Source organism: Pinus tabuliformis, chromosome 4_1 (genome assembly GCF_031772625.1).
Source record: "Pinus tabuliformis cultivar Carrire ecotype Pingquan chromosome 4_1, CPIR1, whole genome shotgun sequence".
In the NCBI taxonomy this organism is placed as follows: Eukaryota; Viridiplantae; Streptophyta; class Pinopsida; order Pinales; family Pinaceae; genus Pinus; species Pinus tabuliformis.
The window spans coordinates 162,482,562-162,495,860 of NC_142303.1; positions in this window are offsets into that span (position 1 = coordinate 162,482,562).

Genomic DNA, 13,299 nt, shown 5'->3' on the forward strand with positions numbered 1-13,299 from the left:
AGCTGAAGAAAGGGCCAATTTCACCAAATTGAAAGACTTAATTGCTTCCTCAGTCCACTTCACTACACTATCTTTTTTTAGCATGTTTGTGATTTCCCTTAAATGTTCTGCAAGATTGGGCACAAAGCGATGTAAGAAATTCATCTTATCATTGAATGATTGGATTTCCTTCTTACTTCATGGAAAATAATTTTTTTGAATGGCTTCTACCTGAGCTGGATCGATGTAGATGCCCTCCTTTGATATAATATGACTGAGAAGCTTGCCTTCATCCATGGCAAACAGAGTTTTCTTTGGATTGAGAGATATACCGTACTTCCTACACCGCTGAAATACAATCTTCAAATGATAAAGGTGCTCTTCATCTGAATTAGAGAAAATTGTCAAATCATCAAGATAAACAACTATAAAAACATCTTTTTCATTAGCAAATGTGATATCCATCACTCGCTGAAAGGTTGCACCAACATTTTTCAATCCGAAAGGCATCTTTGCATAGTGAAAAGTTCCCCACGGAGTGGTGAAAGTTGTTTTGTCTCTATCATCCTCATCGACCAGAATTTGGTTATAACCCAAATACCCATCGAGTAGCGACATGCGGGATGCTCCAACTACTCTTTGAAGTATGTGATCCATCTTAGGCAATGGATAGTTGTCCTTCAATGATACTTTATTCAGATTTCTAAAATCAATACATAACCGAATCTCACCTATTTTCTTGTGCACAGGCACCAAATTTGAAAGCCAAATTGAAAATATTATGGGGACGATGATACCGGCCTTGTACAACTGATTCACTTCCTTCTCAATTGAGGGCAGCAGCTTTGGATTTCTTCTTCTTAGCTTCTGACAAAAAGGATTTTGATTTGGCTTGATCCGGATGATTTTCTGAATTATGCTTGTGTCATATGCCTTCAAATTTGAATAATCCCAAGCAAATACATTAGTAAAAGAAGACAGTAAACTGATATACTTTGCTTTTACCTATGGAGACAATGCGTTTGATAACTTCGCCATTTTAGGATTTTTAGTTGATCCAATGTTCACATCCTCAACTCCTTTCTCGGTTGGCAGCAAGCTTGGTTTTCGAGCCAAATCATCCTGATCGAACAACTCCTCTAAAGGTATTAGACATTTAGGAATGGCATTGTCCTTCAGCTGCAACACTTACATCTGGTTGAATTCTATATCTGCCTCACCATCATCATACTCCACATCAATAGAAGTGTCTTTGAATTTACCTTCATTTTGCAGAAATTCATCGATCTCTTCGTCATCTTGAAACACTTGCCAATACCTTTGATTGTTAGGTACAGCTAGGCAATGTTTCACATGAATCTCAAACTTGTTGTTTGAATTCATTAGAATTTTCAAATTACTTGCTGCTGTTGCAAGTGAATCTGCAATGACATTCTGAACACGAGGGACACATGTCAAAGTGTAATCTAAAAATACTCTCAAGATATCTAATACCGCATTGCGATAGGCCCGCATTCGAGGATGCTTAGCTTGGTATTCTCCTTTCACTTGCTTGATAATTAACTCGGAGTTGCCATACACTAAAATCCTTTTAGTATTTAGCTTTCTAAGAATTTTCAAACCAGCAATTAAAACCTCATATTCAGCCTCATTATTTGAATAGTCGAAAGCTAGTTTATAAGAACAGACCCTTACATTGCTTGGAACTTTGTTTGGGTCGAAAACAGGGCTGCATATCCAAATTCCAATTCCAACACCTTCCCTTCCTACCGTGCCATCAAAATCCATGCTCCACAGGCCTGCTTCGTCCTCTTGCAAATGCTGAAATTCTGTTTGCTCTATTACTCTTCCTTGCTATCCATTAATATGTTGCTACTGTTAGAAGGCCGATTGCTCAACAGTACTATCAAGTCTTTTTTTTCTTGCTTCAAGAACTCTCTGAAATTTTCAGTGATCTCTGGAATGTCTTCTACTTCAACTAATTGGCTGTTTACATCATTAAAGCTATCTGAGTACAAAACAAATGATTATAAATCAGTATGTACATAGTTGATTGGATGATTTACCGGTTTCTCCTTGCTAGTAATCATGTACTTCATCTTTTTCTCCCAGGATAATTTCCTCATTTGGCCAAACACGGGAATAGTATCATAGAAGAAATCAAGCTGCATTGTCCCTCTAATCTTTTCTCCCCAAGATCTGGAAAGAAGCATGCCAAATCTAGGAGATATATCTACCACAACCACATCCATCAAAACATTTTTAGCCGGCATCTGATCCAAACTGACCACCAAATATTTGATTAGACCAATGCACCTTACTCTACCAGAATCAAAAGAGTAGAGGTCATGATAGTTTCTAGTGATATCCAATCCCAATTTCTCCATGATGGCCTTAGGCATGAGATTATGAGAGGCTCCAGAATCAAACATAGCATTGTGTAATACATAGTCATGCGCCCTTAGACTGATGTAAAAAGGAGCTACATCACTATCTTGAAACTGACCTTCCAATGCTGGACCAAAAATCAACTCAGGTCTATCATCCTCCACGTTCACCATAACAGATGATGGATCTAAATTCAAAATATTAGACACCTGACCTTTGTAGTTGTTGTTCTTCATCAACTCAGTCAAAGGAATAGATAATTTTAAAATAGCAATTTCATTTTCTAAGTTAAAAACTGAAATTTTCTCTACCTCTTTCGCTAAAACATCCTTCTTTTCAGTTTTCTCCTTTGATACACTTGGATTATTGGATCTTTCGTTTGCTGATGGCGTTTTGTTGGTGGTAGGATTAGCTGTCTCTTTTCCCTTTTTCTGCACAATGGGAGGATCATTCTTTGGCGCTGTTGTCTCCTTCGTTTTCTGAATTGGATTTTTGGGCACATCTCTACTTCTGAGTGAATATTTTCACTGTTGGGCTGACAAAACATTCATGTAACCTCTTTGATATTCATCAGACTCCTCCTCAAGAACTCTTTCATTTGCTAAGATGAAATTTTCGTCCCTTTGTACAGCTAAATTCTCGGAATACTCCTCATCTTTAGTGATAAAAATTGGCATATCATTGGGTGTAAATAAATGATTCTCTTCTCCAATTATGTTCTACTCATCATTTGATTCCAGACCATGTACAAAGTTCTACTGTAAGGGTGTCTTTACTTGTTGTTGCACTGCTTGGTCTTGTGCTTGCTGTTGTCTTTGCTTGATTCTAAATTGTGGTTGTTGCTGACCACGAAAGTTGGGATTTATGACTTGTGGTTTAGGCTTGTCAATTTTCAATCTGTCAAACATCTTCTCCATCTTCCGGAGCACTTGATTTGAAGTGGAAACCTCTTCCTTTATTGTTACCTTCTTTTCAGCCTTTGTTCTAGCTCTCTTAGCAAGCAGATTAGCTTCAACGCTCACTGCAATTTTCTGCATGTCTTCCAAAGTGGCCGGATCTCTTTCTCTTAATTGATAGGCCATATCAGGATTGAAACCATCTGGAAATTTAATCAAAGCTAGTCCCATAGGTGGCTTTATATGATCAGGAATTGCATTGTAAACAGAATTGAATCTAATACAATAATATTGAACAGACTCACCAACATTTCGCTTGATGTTCTCATATTCGGAAAGGATCTGAAGAGGATTTTTCTTCACTTCCCAGCGATCCAAGAATTGTCTCTGAATATTAGTCAATGTAGTGATACTTGCAGCCGGAAAAGCTCTGAACCACTTCCTCACTTCACCACCAAAGGTTTGCACAAACAGTCTCATTGTCACATTTTCTGCATCAATCTCATGAAGGTTGAAGAAATCTGTCATCCTATCCACATGTTGTTGAGTTGTAACATCGTGAGGAGTGCCATCAAAAAATGGAATTTTGCTTTGATAATCGGTGGGCATATCATCCAAATTTTGAGGCAGCACAAGGGGTGCAAATCGAGCAGCCATTGCTCTTGGTGGATTTGTAATCAGTCTTGGGGATGTTGGGGGAGTTGGTGTAGCTGATGTATGGGGTGTATGAGGTCAGGATGGTGGTGAAGAAATTTTCGACATTTGAGGGGTAGAAGGAGTCGATGGAGGTGACACCACTGCAGATTTTTTATCAGAGATAGAATGTTGCACGGGAATGGTGGGAATGAAGGGAGTTTCGGTAGGAATTATGGAGCTAGATGCACTCGCGAAGGACCCAAGGGTTGCAGATGCAGAATCTAAGAAATCAGCGATGTTTGAAGCCACAATTGAAGTTTGGAGTTGTTTCAAGATATAGTTGTCAATTGATTTATTGGCCTTTTCAGTTTCAAGATCTTTGACAAACTCTAGATTTAGGACATTAGAACCAACAGCACTTTCGGATTTAGTCTCAAACAACAACAAATCAAACTGTTTGTCAAACTCAAGATCTTCAAGATACTCAAAAACCACAGGACATGAACGAGATTTGAACATGGGAATCACAGAAATTTCTTGGCGAAGGATTCTTGGAATAAGATTGGGATTTTCATACATAGGAGGTGGATCAGGATCTGGATTTTCTCTAGTATATCTTCTGGAAGCCAGTGTGTTATTATTTCCAAGAAATCAAATGGAAATTATCAACTTGTTCAGCCTATCGAATTCTAAACTTATCATCCAAAAGCTTAGAATTATTAGATGTACTAGGGAAATTTGTAAGTTAGATATTCCATTTATAAGACTAGACTGGAGATTGACTGAAATAGCTTTTATCTACTTGCACTAATGTAAAGCAAAAGCATTTCGAAGGCTACCTGGCTAATCTTCAGACTCCCTCTGTAGTTTATAAAATGAAGAACTCTAACAAGAAAACGCTTTATTCCCCAATATGGTCACCATTATGTTAGTGCCTAAATCTACCTAATGCTGAGAAAGTTAGGATCTAGGGTAACATCAAACCACGCTTAACCTGGTAGCTAGCCCTACCAGGTCAGGAGAGGGCTCTCTCCTTGTCAATCTAAGAAAATATGGCCAATGAAAGGTTGAGATGACTGATGTAATGACTGATTTTAGGCCAGGTATGTGTACAGAGGTGTTTGATTGAATTTGATGATGTTTTGTTGGCTCAAATGGAAAGGCAGATTTGGGTCTGGGGAATTAGGCTCAGTTTTGCAGAGATCTCTATGGGTCAGGGTAAGCAACTGATTTGGCACTTCAAATTTAATGAAATGGAGAGATTTAGATAGGTGAGGAGTTGAAGAGGTCAAGAAAACCTTAAGGATCCTCTTCAAATAGCTGAAAACATCAATAACTAAGCAAACCCTAGGTAGAGCACTGCAATTTCAATAGATTCTACCTTTATCCTTGTTTGTTTTAGTTAAGAAGAAGCAAGAGAGATAATGGCATACATAAACACATATAAACTTACAATTTATAGGAGGAAACACAATACCAAAGCAAGATGCCACATGAATCCCATAAAGTGCTGCAAACCCTAGTCTATTCCTTAGCCGAAATAGCTGAGATGAGTATACAATGAAGCTCCAAGCTTTCTCAAAAGTCCAACCATGCTAATGACTAAAAAATCACAAGATATAGGAAAACAATAACTCATCCTATCCTCTAGGGGTAGAGCTCATAAGTTTAGGAGCTGTTCCAACTAATTCTAAACTAAGAATTAAAAATTAGGCAGTGGAATAACTTGCCTATAGAAACTAGGGAACTGATTCATTTAGTTGCGAGCTACTTTTTGATAGACGAATCTAACTCCATGAGTGAAAATTTGACATAACTACATCAAGATCCATCAATTTGCATTAAATTAAATCATAAGTTTGACATTAAGAAGGAGAAAATTCAAACTATTTAAAAATTAGGTGAAAAACAAAGTATTCTTGGTCAAACTGAGCAAAACTTCCCCAATGCACCGCATTGATTTCCCTATGCGTAGTGCCTGTTTACGGCCACTTTTGGAGGCCTTCCCGGTGTCCAAATCTACTCCAAGTGTGCTTGTTTCAAAGGTCTACCTGTCTACTTTCCCGAACAAGTGGAATTTTTTAATTTAGCCTCCATTTGTCCCTCCAAAACTGAGTTTTCCAAACACTACTTCCTGTGTGTCCAAATAGGGCCAGAAAGGTCATTTTTGGGGTGTTTTTTACCCTTTTGGGTATCAAAACTTGTCAAAATTTCTTGTCCATTGGTGAGCATGCATATTTCTTCATGACAGATCCAAAAATGTTGTTTTTTCCTCATTTGGAGGCCTCCATCAAAAGCGAGCGCCAGGTGGCGCGACGCATTGGGCAGAAAAACCTGTGTTTTGGCCCAAAAATTTTAAAAATGCAAAAAAGTGTCCCAAATTTTTTGAAATTTGGGTTGAGTTTTCTCCATCAAGTGTTCTGTTGGGCCAAGGAAGCCTTAGCCAATATCTGAAGTATATATTGCTCATTTCGCCTCCTCGATGCCCTCTTCAACTTTGCTTTCAAGCTTCTGATTCTTGCCTTGTAACTTTTATTTCTCACCATGTAATGATAGGCAATATGCCTCAACATTGTTTTCTTCCTATTGGCCTTCTCTAACGACTTTTCCAAGTGGATGTTAGCTCTCTCAAGCCAAGACTCACGATCAACATATATTTCTTGTTCAAGTGATGTGATCTTCACCTTCCTCCTTTTGGTAGCTTGGCAGTTTTCTCGTATGTTTTGCAACTCCATAACGGTTTGTTGATCCTCTAGCTGCTTGTTTCTTTGCTCCAGGTACTTTATTATCCACTTAACTCTTTCTAAGTTGAGGGACAAAGCATTGATGTCCGCCTGTTGCTCTTGGATGACCTCCTTGAGCTTTGTGGGCCCAAATCAGTGTCATCATCCTGAATGAGAATGAAATCGGTCTCCTACTCACCTGAAGGCCCCTCATCATGTAATGGCCTCCTGCCCTTGTCCTGAACCTATTGTGTTGATGAAGGAAGTGAGACCCCTTCGACCCTAGGTGGAGATAATACTCGCTTTGCTACTGCAAGCAACCCTCTAGTGCCCTTTTGATAGGTGACAAACACCGACACACTAGCGGTTTGTGTCTCATGACCCTCCTGCTAATGTGAAAGTCTAGCTGTCTCATGAAAAGCTTCTGGAGGTACCTGAGGAGCTGTGAAGAACTCATGAGAAATGAAATCCTCCCATGAAATGTCTTGCAAACCAAGCTGATGCATGACCACAATTTTGATGAGTGCAAAATGATATATATTGTTATACTGTTGCTGAGGAGTTTTCTTTTGCACTAGGGTGGTCATCTTCTCAATATTTTGGCACATGAAGTAGGGGAGATTCATCATTCTCACCCTGTTAAAGTGCATTAACAATCTGATATGATAGGCATATAGGCGAGAAAACCGGTCCTCACAGCTGAAATACTTAATTATGAGTTTCATCAAGGGAGCATATGAGTCTTTCATGTATCGAAAGGGAAAAGCTCTGCTGAGTTGTCTCAAATAATCCGGCTTGATGTATGGTTCATAATGTTCCCTGTCAATTTTCTGCCTTTTATTCCACTGCTCTCCGACATTAGGAATGCCGGTTTCTAGAGAAATAGACTCTAGTGTCAAGGTGAATGTCACACCAGCTAGAGTGGCTTGGTCATTATGTAGATGAAGCACAAACAATCCGGCCAACTCATGATGGTACTGGACTCTAGCAACCATCTCACAGAACTTATAATAGGATTGGTGTTGCAAGTATGTGATAGCAAGAGGGCAGGCCTGTAGCTCGGCAAGTGAAGTAGGTTCCTCTCGTATATGTTTGCCACCCTTGTGAGGTCTCCTTGGTGCATGCATTTATGTAGGAGAGTCATTGTGTGTCTCTTCATCTCGATCATATGAAGGATCAGATTCCATGTTTGCTAATGTTTGAAAATATTTATGGTGTTTTTAGTTTTCTGCCACCAAGGGTAAGAATGTAAGAGGGACTGTGGAGGGTGAGGGTATGAGGGGTTTGGGGAATATTTTGACAAGGTTTTTGGAAAATAGGGGGTTAGGGAATAGTATGTAAGCTTAGGGACATCAATTAGGGTTTGGGGATTTTGTAGTTAGGATTTGGGAAAATGGAAATTGGGGATAGGGGTGAATGATTTTAGGACTACAGGAATTAGGGAATGAGTGGATGAAACTGAAAAATAAATGGAGGAGTCAAAGAGTAAGGGAGTGATGAAATATAGTTGGGAGCAAAAACATAAAGACAAACCCTAGGCAATTGTTTTTGAGAAAAATTTCAAAGAGGTAGGGTTTGAGATTTTACACACTAAACAACCATAAATTCTAATAAAAACTCTTTCACTAGCAAGGGAAGAACTCTAGACTTACTTGCACACCATAGGATTGAGCAATTTTGGAAATTTGAGGGAGTTTATGGTGAAATCAGGCTTGCAGCTCTATGCACCGCGCCAAAAACCCAATGCGTCGCACCCTTTATATGCGCCATTCCAGTGTATTTTTTACACTGTCGAGGGTAGCCCAATGCGCCGCGCCTTCTCTGTGCGCCATGCCTCTCACCCAATTCGTCGTGCCCATGAACTTGCGCAGTTTTGATGCAATTTTGCTCCTTTTGTTCAACACGGCCTTCTCTTGCTCAATCTTTCTTCTTTGAATGAAAATTAGCTTTTTGAATCATGAAAAATGATTTATATACAATATCTTTTGATTTTTCATTCATAAACCCCACTTTTGTAATGTTTGCATTGTGACTTACTTTTTCAACTTTGTTTTTTGGGCAGTTTACTTTATTTGTGCCTTTAATGAACTGAATGACTTGAGTTTTTGTTTGCCTTGCAGGGGATGGAGCAGCTGAAGCTTGGCAAGGTGACCAAGGTTGCCACTGAAATTTTTTACATATGAGAGAACTGAAATTACACCAATTTATACAATAAAAACCTAAAATACTCTGTTTTTCCTCAAAACAGGGTTTTGAGGAAAAATACATTTATGAGCAAGTGATTATGAAATTGGTACTGGAACTTTATTCAACCTCCTCATGCGCCTGTTGATCGTTATTGGACATTTTGAAGAGCTTTTTGATGAAACCCTAGACCTAATGAAACTGAAACCCTAGAAATGACTCTTGCAAATTTAAAGACAAAAAGTGACTGCAGATGATCTTGATGAATGGAAATGGGCCAGCAGGTAAAGGACATGAGGGAAAATGTACAACAAGCCACTACCATCAAATGATCCATGCTCCTAATGGAATGCAGCTCATTGAGCGAGACACCTAATATGCAATGCAACAAGAGAATTTGATCTCTGGCGGAGGGATGAAGATACCGACACTAACAGAAGTTACCTTAGTTGAGAAGGTTTTAAGATCCTTGTCTACTAAATTTGAATCAAAAGTGTCTACCATAGAAGAAAAACAAGATCTATAGACTATCACTATGACACAACTTCACGGAATTTTAACTACCTTTGAGATGAGAAAAGGAGGTCCATCGGATATGAGAGAAGCCGCATTTAAAGCTTCAGCAAAAGGAAAGGAAGAACTCAATGAATCATGACATATTTCAGAAGAAGAATATGAAGTAAACTTTGTCAAGAAGCTTCAATGGGGTTTCAGAAGATTTAGAGGTAAACTACCCTTGAAATGCTTTGCTTGTGGTAGAGTCGTGATTATGTTGCCAAATGTCCCCATAAAGATAAATATGAAAAAGGTAAGGAATATGCAAAATGGAATAGAAAACACGTTGTAAGAAAAAAGAGTTATTATACTCATGAAGATAGCGATGGTTTATCAAATAGTGATGAAGATGAAAACAGTAATGACTATAGACTTCTAATGGCTTATGACGATGATAATTTTTAGGATGCTTTAGAAGAAGATGACCTTCATGAAGAAATCTCTAAGCTCAAAATCTGTTGAGAAGAAAAGAATATGATTACATACCAACTTGCTGAGAAAGAAAAACACAATGAAAAACTAGAATGTGAAATTGTGGGTCTATGAAAGGATCTTGAGAAAATGAAAGCTCTCAATCTTAGATTTTCTAAAGGATCAAAAACCTTAAATGAAATTATCAAAGTGCAGTGTTCTACTCTAATAAAGATAGGTCTTAGATATACTAAAGAAGCATCTCAATCACAGAAGCTATCAACCTCGACTAGAAGCTATCTTGATGTAGCAAAAAACAGTGAATATTATGACAATTGTCAGCAAAGGCATAAAGCAGATCACCAAGTAAATCAGACTCAATTTGCTTCAAGGATGAAAATAAGCCACAACCAACCTCAAGTAAATCATACTCATTTTGCTCCAAAGATGAATATCAATAGAAACTACAATCACCGGGTCAATAAATTCGATAGTCGTAGGAACTTCTTTAATGGACAATGTTTCTCATGTCATAATTTTGGACACAAAGTTGCTCAATGTGTTGCCTACAAAATCATCATGACTAGAGAATCACAAAATCAAAGGAATGTGACAGGGATCAAGAAAAGTTCTTATAATAACTTTTCTCTTCTTGAAAATGAAATACAATGCTCAATATGTAACAACTTTGGCCATGAAGAATCTGAATGCAGGAGAAAATTTCAACAAACATCTCAAAAGGAGAAAACTCCATTAAATCGCAAGATATGGAGAAGGAAAGAACCTCAAATAGAAAGATGTGGTATAGCCTTGTATGCAGAAGGACAAGAAAATCAGTGGTACATCGTCAGTGGATGCTCAAAACACATGACAGGTGACAAAGAAAAACTTCACCCATATAATGCCTTAGAAAAGGAAAAGAATGTCTCATTTGGAAATGACACTCCTGTTGTCATAAAAGGTAAAGGCTCTGTTTTTTTGAAAGAAAAGGTTAAAGCTGGGAATGTTATGTATGTAGACAGTCTAAAGCATAATCTGTTGAGTGTCAGTCAAGTGTGTGATCAAGGAAATGAAGTGGTGTTTCGATCAAACAGATGTGTTATTTGTGAGCTTGATATAGGAGAAATCGTGATCAAAGGTACAAGAACTCCAAAAAACTTATACATACTCAAGGGAGGACAACAACAGTGCTATATAAGGAAAAATGATGAAAACTAGTTGTGGCATAGAAGATTGGGACATCTAAGCTTTTCTCAAATAAGAAAATCATCCAGATTCAAGGTTGTTCGTGATCTTCCAGATATCAGCATCCCTGAAAATACAATATGCAAACCATGTCAATCTGGTAAGAAAATCAAATCCCACATCATTGAAAAAGAGGGGTTAGCTAGTAAGCCTCTTGAACTTGTCCATACTGATTTATGTGGACCATAAAGGAAAAAGTCACCTCGTGTAGAAGTATACTTTATTTTGTTCATTGATGATTTTTCCAGAATGTGTTGGATAGGTCTTCTAAAGAATAAATATGAAGCATTTGAAAAGTTCAAAGCCTTCAAAGATTTGGTTGAAAATGAATCAGTTCGAAAAATCAAATGCCTCAGATCTTATTGACTAGGGGAATTTACCTCGGATGAATTCTTTGACTTTTGTGAACAACATGGAATAAAAAGGTAATTCTCCACCGCAAGGACTCCTCAGCAAAATGGAGTGGTAGAAAGAATGAACATAATTGTTCAACAAATGGCTCAAGCTATGCTAGATGAATCTGGAACTCCTGCAACCTTTTGGGGTGAAGCTGTATTCGCCATCGTAACTATTCTCAACCAAGAAAATGTTCGGGTAAACAACACTCAAACTCCACATGAACTTTGGTATGGTAGGACTCCTACTATAAAATAATTTAAAGTTTTTGGAAGCAAATGTTATATCAAAAGGACTGATGAAAAGCTTGGTAAGTTTGAGCCCAGAGCAGATGAAGGTATTCTTCTTGGTTACTTTTCCTGAAGTAAAGGATATAAATGTTATAATAAAAGACTTGGGAAAATTTTTGAAAGTATTGATGTTGTAGTTGATGAAGCATGCAAAAATACAAAACAGATAAAAACCGAAGATTATGACAATGAAGAAGATGGGGAATATTTTCCCACATCAAATCACAATGATTCTGAAGAAGAAACCAATAAAGCACTAGAAGAAGGGACACTGGTAGAAGCAAAGACTCCGTCTAGGTATGTTCAGAAAAATCATCCAGAAACTCAAATTTTAGGTGGAAAAGAGGCAGGTGTACAGACAAGAAGAACTATTATAGAAACCTCAAGCTATCTAGAATTACTATCCTCCACCGAACCTCAAAATGTAAATGAAGCATGCAAAGATGAATGTTGGGTCAAGGCCATGAATTAAGAACTTGAGCAAATTGAAAAGAATAATACTTGGGAATTAGTTCCTAGACCTCATGATAAAAATATCATAGGAACTAAATGGATATTCAAAAACAAGCTGAATGAAAATGGAGAAGTTTTTAGAAACAAGGGAAGACTTGTTTGTAAAGGATATGGTCAACAAGAAGGTATAGATTTTGAAGAAACTTTTGCACCTGTTGCTAGAATTGAAGCCACAAGGATGTTTCTTGCTCTTTCTAGCTTTCAAAAATTCAAAGTATACCAAATGGATGTAAAATATGCCTTCCTTAATGGAGATTTAGAAGAAGAAGTCTATATTTAACAACCAAAAGGATTCATTCTTGGAAATGATGCAAAACTTGTATGCAGACTAAAAAAGGCTCTCTATGGTCTAAAATAGGCTCCAAGGGCCTAGTATTACCGCCTTGACAAATATCTACACCAACAGGGTTTTTCAAAAGGGTCAGCAGATAGTAATCTATATACAAAGATTGACACTAATAAATTTATAATAATTGTTGTTTATGTTGATGATATCATTTTTGGTAGCAATGAAGAATCCATGAGTCAGAATTTTGCTTCAGTAATGCAACAAGAATTTGAAATTTCCTTGCTTGGTGAACTTACCTATTTTCTTGGTCTACAAGTTCAACAAAATAAAGATGGTATTTTTCTTTCACAAACCAAATATCTCAAATAGATCTTGAAAAGGTACGACATGGAAGATTCTAAACCTGTATGTACCCCAATGGTAACAGGATGCAGTCTCAGCTCAAATGATGAATCAGTAGTAGTACATTAACCAACTTACAGATCCATGATTGGCAGTCTGCTTTATCTAACAGGTACCCAACTTGATATCATGCATGCAGTAGGAATAGTTGGAAGATTTCAAGAAAATCTAAAGGAATGGTACCTTCAGGCAATCAAAAGAATTTTCAAATATCTTCAAGGAACACAAAACTTTGGTTTATGGTATCCTAGAGATACAGATCTTACTCTTCTTGCATATACAGATGCAGATTGGGAGGGAAGTGCTGATGACAGAAAAAGCATTAGTGGTGGTGCATTCTATACGGGTTCCAGGGTAGTGTCTTGGTTCAACAAGAAACAAAGTTCAATTGT